Below are 7,606 nucleotides of genomic sequence, written 5' to 3' on the forward strand. Positions count from 1 at the left end.
AAACAAAACCAGGTTTAGCACCGCCACCATACCATTACCAGACAAAACCAATGGCTCTTGACGAATAATCAATGGGCATGACATCCCCTGTTTTTTTCCCATTTATTATAAATGGCCCACATCAATCAATAACTCTCAGATAACTTAAATCTTTGCTTTTGTTTTTTAAGGCTACTCATGTTCTTCTGGTGACTCAACTTCTTCATCTCAAAAAACCAAAACTCTGATTCTATGGAAACGATACTCAATCAGTTCCCCTCCTCAACATATTTAGCTTACTAGAACCAATTGAAACTGGAGACTAACAGCTATATACAAGCAACTGTGGAAGATGAAGATCTGGCGGAGTCAAGGGTCTGCTTGGACATGCTCTGGTCTAAAGACTCAATTTCTTTATTGCAAGTTTTATCTCTAAGTCTTTCTTTTCGTTTGTGTTTTCCATTTTCCATTTTCTTCCTGTACATACACAAGATGTGCATACGATTTATAGAAAAAAAAATATTTCATCACCGAAATTTAATAGAGAAATTTCGTTGATGGCTCTCTCCTCTACTCTGCCAAACCCAACACCCAACAACAAAGATTGAGCTAAGCCCCTGTGGCGATGGCATGAGACGATGAGAGTGAGAGAGATTGTCAGATTCAGAGCTATTGCCGTGCTGCGTCAGATGGCGTGATCGTGAGAGTGACTGCGTGAGATGTTGTCTGTTAGAGTGAGAGAGATTGAGAGCTGCTGTTCGTTGGTGTGAGTTTGAGAGCTGATGTGCTGCATCGTTGACGTGAGTTTGAGAGAGTTTCAGTCGAGTTTTTTTCACTTTAGGCTTAGGGTTTTGTTTTGTTTTTGCAAATTTTAGATTAAGTTTTTTTTAATTGATTTAAATACGGGCACCCGTGGGCATTACTCGGCCCACCTGTTTTTTCCACGGGCGGCCGAGTACGGGTAATTTTTATATGGGTAATTTTTAGAAGTACCTGTACCCGCCTGTTTGATGCAGGTACCCGTTAACTCGTGGGTACGGGTACCTTTTTGTCAGGTCTAGATGAGATGAAGTGGCCAAAAGATGGGGAAATGATTGGGTTTTAATTAATGTCTTTTCTTGTTCTTTTTTATTTACAATTTCATTATTTTTACATGATTCATATAAAAAAATATTGGGCATTTAGACTTTTTACAATGTTTTTTAGGGCTAAGAATAAATTCTTTGATTAATTTTTATACCAAAGGTTAAAATGGTCTTCTGCTTCATTTAGTTTGCATAGTTAATAGAATCTTATGTGTCACAGTTTTTGTCCTCAGTTGACGACTTTATGAAACTATGGGAAGCATTTTGATGAAAATCTACATAATTCCCCGCAAAATGAGACTTTTCGAATCTATGGGAGGGCAAATAATTTTCTTTCCTAACAAAGATATTTTATTATTACTTAAATAGTATTAGGGTTCATATAATATAATATTTATTGCCAATTAATTCATCCATCGGTATATGCATAGTTAATTTTCATTATATGTAAATTGCATTGAGTACTAAGTTTAATGTGTTGAGCTTTTGCGTTAGGGTGCTAGGAAGGTACAAAAGCTATGTCAAGAATAAAGCATTTCTAGAATGGTCAATTGCAAAAACATATATTGTATTGAAGGAGGCAATGATATTATGCTCAATGTATATTTGTCAAATAGAAACAAAAATTTAATCGGCATGATTGTGTTGAAAATGGTGGTAGACGAGATAATGGGCTTTCAGTTTTGTTGCAATTGGTCTGGCCATTTGGTAGGATGTCTAGAAGACATGCATGGATAGAAAGGATCCTGACAAGATACATTAGTATAATCGTAACAACTGTGAAGAGGTTCAAAAAACGGTATGTAAGTCAAAATTGACTTCTATTTTTGGATGAATTTAAAAAAAAATGCATAATCATTTTTCCTAATGTAAAGAGCACGCTGAAATTGTAGAGATGGAAGATAGCGGCAATACCGAGGTATAATGCAATTTAAAACATTTCTATTATGGTTCAGAGGCGGGATATACAACTTAAACACTGTGGATTGTTAGATTATGTAATTGTCAGAAAGTGGTGACGTGGGGAACAAGGATTCATTGTATGAATTAGCATGTGGTTCGTATTTATTGGTGAAGAGTTACTTGGGATGTGATGTCAATGAGGTTAGATTTCTTGATGGTAGTTGAGAAGAACACATAACACTGTCATTAGTGTTCTAGAGGGTCACACAGCGACAATGACTTGCAATTTTATGGGACACTTTTGCTAGAAATTTTCCTAATTATGGGCTAACATGATTTATATTTTGATTTAATCAAAACCGAGCAAATATATAATTCAATGAGACAGCCTAATGGGCTTATGTGATCATTCTAGAGTTTGTCCATAACACTTCCATTATCAATAATCTGGGATTTATTACTAGTGTGGACTTGGGGCTAGCTATAATGAGCTTCAAGGTTTATTAGGCTTTTAATGGGTGGGTCCAATAGACTAATATAAATTGGCTAGGTCCCCTTTTCAAACATAATTGACACAACTTAACCCATTTGTTAGTTGTGATAAAACGTACGTTATTGGGAAGGAAGACCTACACTCTCCGTAATGGGGAAAGGAAAAACCGTCGTCTCTCAAGATTCAGAAACAATAATCTAATTAGGTTTGTCTTAGATTTTTAATGATTAATTCAGTGTTTTATAATTTATGTGTTAAGATTTTGGGATATCAATCATAAAGATTGATTTCATTCATAAGGTTGTTTTATTATTGATTGAATGATTTTCTAACATGTGGCATAAGAGCAGTGCATATTAGGTTATAGGATCTGGATTTGTGGGATTGAAATCAGATTTGGCTTAGTTATGAAATTGGGTTTAAAAATTGAGAAATTAGGGTTCTTGCACAATTTGGGTTTTTTTTTATTAAAGTCAATATTTTTCAATTGAAGTGTTTCCTATGATTGAATTGTTGTTAAATTGAAACTTCTATTATTGAATTGTTGCAATTAGTGTTTATATTTGTTTCCAATGTCAATAATTGCAATTTGGGGTTTTTAAAATTAAAACCCCTTACTGGCTAATTGAAAACCCCAAAGAGGTTAATTTGTTGTTTCTGGCCATTAGATTAATTTTTTCCGACCATTGGAGGATTGAAAAGGGTGTTCTTTGGCTGCAAAATCGCAATCTGGAAATTCCAGATCGTAGGGGTGTAAATGTTAGTTTTTAAACCTTAGGTGTTATTTATTAAGCAATAGGTGCTCAACTACAATTTTACAAACCTTCAGGGGAAAATTGAAATTACCAGTCAGTTAGGGTCAAACCAACCTGATAAGTCAAACTGGGTCAATAGACCTAGTCAATCGGGTCAAACTCAACCCATAAAAGTCAAAGGGGGTTATTCAATCCGATCCAGCCAACACGGTTTAACTCGACTTGGTTCACGTGAGTCAACTTGATTCAGTCAAACCGGGTTAACCTATCCAGTCAGTTTGGGTCACCCGAACCTACCAAACCAAGTCAACCCGACTCGATCAAACCAGATTATTGACTTTGCACGTGGAAGCGCGTGTAGGTGTGTGAGTTGTGTGCTGGTGTGTGAGAGCAAGTGGACAGAGTTTCCAAAGCGTAAAAGCGCGTGGATATGGTTTTCCAACGCGTGGTAGTGTTTTTTCGGTGCTTGTGTTTTCAGGCATGTGTGAGTGTTTTCCTGCGCATGATGATGCGTATAGGATGGTAAAACACTGTTTTCTTTGAACTCTTCCCCATGCTAGTGTTATTTTCTATCATTAGAACAATTTTGTGAGTTGTCAGAATGTTTAATCGCCAAAGCGATGCATTCATTGAAGCTTGCAAAGTTTTTCATTAGATAAATGATACATTATTTTAGATTATGGCAATATTACTCAGTATCATGAGAATAATTTTTGAGTTGTCAAAATATTTATTCGCCAAAGCGGAGCATTCATTGAAACTTGTAAAATTATTCATTTGGAAAATGATACAATCTTCAATTTTAATGCACATAATTTCCTGCCAAAGTAGGTTATTATTTGTATTGAAATTGAAGGTTGCATAAGGTTGAATTTTGGGAAATGCACTGGTCCTGAAAAATTCAATACACATATAAGTGGATGATTTTTCAATTGACATGCATTTTCCTCTTAAGTGGAGGATGAACTATAACCTAGAAAGTTTTATCTCCCCAAAAAGGGCGATAGTCTTTTGAATGTCATAGGTTCTCATTAGTTATTTTCATAACCTTATGCATAGGGTCCTAATAGCATGTCATTTTCTCTGCCAAAGTGGAGTTAAAAATGATGCACTAGGAATCCTTATAAGAAGTAGCTTATCAAGTTATTAAAGCTATTTTGATTATTTATTGTCTTTAATCTTTTAGTTGGGATTTTAATAGCATGTCATTTTCTCTGCGCAAAAGGGAGTTAATGGTGATGCACCTAGTGTCCCTATGTGAAATAGCTTATGAAGTTTAAAGCCTTTTAATCATTTATTGCCTGTGTTACTAATCAGTTGCATTGTTATATATATATATATATATATACATTCATTATAGTGGACAGTAATAATGCCACCACAGTGGTTTTGGCTATCAGTAATTTTTAAGAGATGGAAACATGATATTGTGTTTGTCTTGGGAATGTAACATACATCATGTTATTGATTAGAACATTTTGTGTTTTAAAAAATTCCCATGGTTTATAATATATTGTTATTATTATTATGTTATATACTCGACATTTGTCGAGCCGAACTCGAGCTCGAGCAGCTCGACTCAGCCGACAAGCCGAGTTTGAACACTTGAATACTTGGCTCACCAAGCTTGACATATTATAATATATATAATATTATATAATACATAAATACATATGATAATAAATATATATAGTATTATATAATATCTCCCTTTATCTCTTCTCTCTCTTTTCCCTTCTCTTCTTCATCCTGTCTCCTCATCTTCTTCTTCCTCTTTTTACTTTTTACTTTTTTTCATTGTTTTTCTTTTTCTTCTCTTCTTTACTTTCTTTTCTATTTTCTCTCCCCTCATTCTTTCTTCTCTCATTTTTCTCTCTTTCATTTTTTTTTTTTCTTTTTACCATGGCTGCCATGGTTGACTGAGGCCATAAAGACAATCAAATATGGATGGCCATATGGGTATGATGCCGGCCAGAACTGGTCGACTGTGTAGCCCATGTGGTTGGCTAGATCTGGCTACCCACATAGGCCATGCTAGCGGCCAGATCTGGGTGAGTTTTGAGTGGATTTTAGAATGGGTTTTATGGTGGCTTTTGTTGTGAGTTATGCTAGATTTTAAGGTGGTGGGAGATGTTTGATGGTGGTTGGGAGATGGTTGGCTTTTGTTGTTGTGTTGTTATTGTTTTATGTTATGTTCATTGTTGTTTTGGAAAGATTCTTGGCTATGTTTTGAGTGAATTGTTGGCTATGTCTTGCAAGATTGCAATAAGAAGTCAGTTAAAGCTCTGGAATTGTAATTTTCATCAAATACACGAGCAGTTCACGAGTTCGAGTACGAGTATCCAAGTTCGAACGAGTGTGGCTCGAACTCGAGCTCGCCACTGTTCATCACGATTTGATCTCGAGCCATAAGGTACTCGGCTTGGCTCGGCTCGTAAACACCTCATTGTTTATATAATATAATATTATATATATAATATATATATATATATATACTTGAAAGTTATATATTTGTGTAGGAATATGAATAAAGTGATTTTATAGCAAGTTGTTAATACTGAATTTACCTTTTTGAGGAATTTATGAGTGAGATAAGTGGTAATTGCCAAAGCAGTTTACTTATTGATACTCATAAATTTCTTTGTCATCTATTTGAGAAATTTATTTCTTATCTGTATTCTACCAAAAAAAAAAAAGGGGTTCTTATGTACTTTATATAGTGGAACCTTAGATAAGTCAATAGTAGCATACTGCCAAGGTAATTTTTCATCCTAAAGGAGTTAAATTATCCGAAAGTTGGGCATTATTATTGATTGTTTTATTTAGAGGTTTAATTGTTTGTTGCATTTTCCCACCTGAAGGTAAGTTTGCAATATTAAAACTTGAGATCTTATGAGAGAATAATGTGATGGTGATATTTATGACTTATTCTTGTTTTATTTATGCCTATCGGTGCATATTTATTAAATAAAGTTTCATATATTGTGATGTTGTTTTTCATATGTGGTTTTCTATATATTTCACTATATACTGTTAATTGTTAAAAATGATTCTTTGACTATGCTTGCTGGTTTAAGTTGGTAATATAGATTTGATATTTCTTATGAGTTATCTTTTTCACTATTAATCAGTTGTGATTGGCATTGAAGTCATGGCATTAATGAGAAGAACACCTAAGGCTGCTAGAACAACCCATCAAAGAGAAAAGGTGAATTGAATGATTAGGACTCTTTGTGGTTATAAGTTTGAACCTGAGTTAGTCCAATTGGTGTATCATTTTATTCATGTGAATGAAAAGATACAACATATTGTCTGGGAAGGAGGGTTAATTAAAAATGAGTTAAAGATCAATGTTCTTAAGGAGACTCTCAATTGCCCCCGTCTTGTTGGTTTGTTTGATTTGTTTTGGAAAAAGCTAAAAGATCAAAGCTCTAAAGTCATTTATAATCTTTAGTTATTCAATTCATCAAGAAGTACATAAATTGGGGTGCTAGGAAGACGGCCAGTGATAAGAGTTTGAAAATACATATTTTGTTAGTGATTCAATTAGATTATTTGTGGAAAAATGTGTTTAATTTGTGAAATTTGAGTTAATTACTTCATAAATACCTTTTATGAGATTGTTATAAAAGCTGGGCCATTATTGGTATTTCAAAATACCAATTGTTTGGACTATTATGCAATTAAAAGTAATTGCAGTTTTTTTGTTTTATTTGAAAGCAAATTGCTTTGGTTATTGCAATTCAAAGCATGGCAGTTTGTTGTATTAATTTGGAGTTTAATGGTCGCAATTATAAGGGCTATTACATAATTAAATGTTGGGTTGTTATGAAGGGATCGTCAAGTATAAAAAAAAGGTGTTTATTGTCTTTTGAGGTACAATCTTTCCACTCAATAGAATCCACTTTTGCTTTTGCATCTTTATTCTATCAGATTTCCTTCACCACTTCTATGTTGCCTCATACTATTCTAAACTTCTGTTAAAGAGTACACTTCAACTAGAAGTTCGTCATTGTATCTTGGAGGTCAGTCTACTGTTGAGCCTTTTTGCACCAGATTCTTCCAGTAGGAGTGGAATTATGATCTTAAGGACAATGCTTTTGCATGCCTTGATGCTGCTGTATCGTTGATGTTTTGCTGCTGTTTTACTACTGTGTTCGTTGTTGTTTCACTGTTGTATCATTGCTATTTTGCTGCTGTCTCTCTGCTATTTTTTGCTATTTTTCTACTGTATTCTTGTTGTTTTACTGTTGTTCTTCTGCTATTTTGTTGCTGTTCTTCCACTGTTTTGCTGTTAATTTGTATTAAAATTCAATAGGGATCACATGTGTATTTTGAGTATTTTCAGGTTATAAATAGTATTTGAATGAAGAAGAATGATGTTGATAGAA

This window comes from Pistacia vera, unplaced genomic scaffold, assembly GCF_008641045.1.
Source record: "Pistacia vera cultivar Batoury unplaced genomic scaffold, PisVer_v2 Contig368, whole genome shotgun sequence".
Taxonomy (NCBI): Eukaryota; Viridiplantae; Streptophyta; class Magnoliopsida; order Sapindales; family Anacardiaceae; genus Pistacia; species Pistacia vera.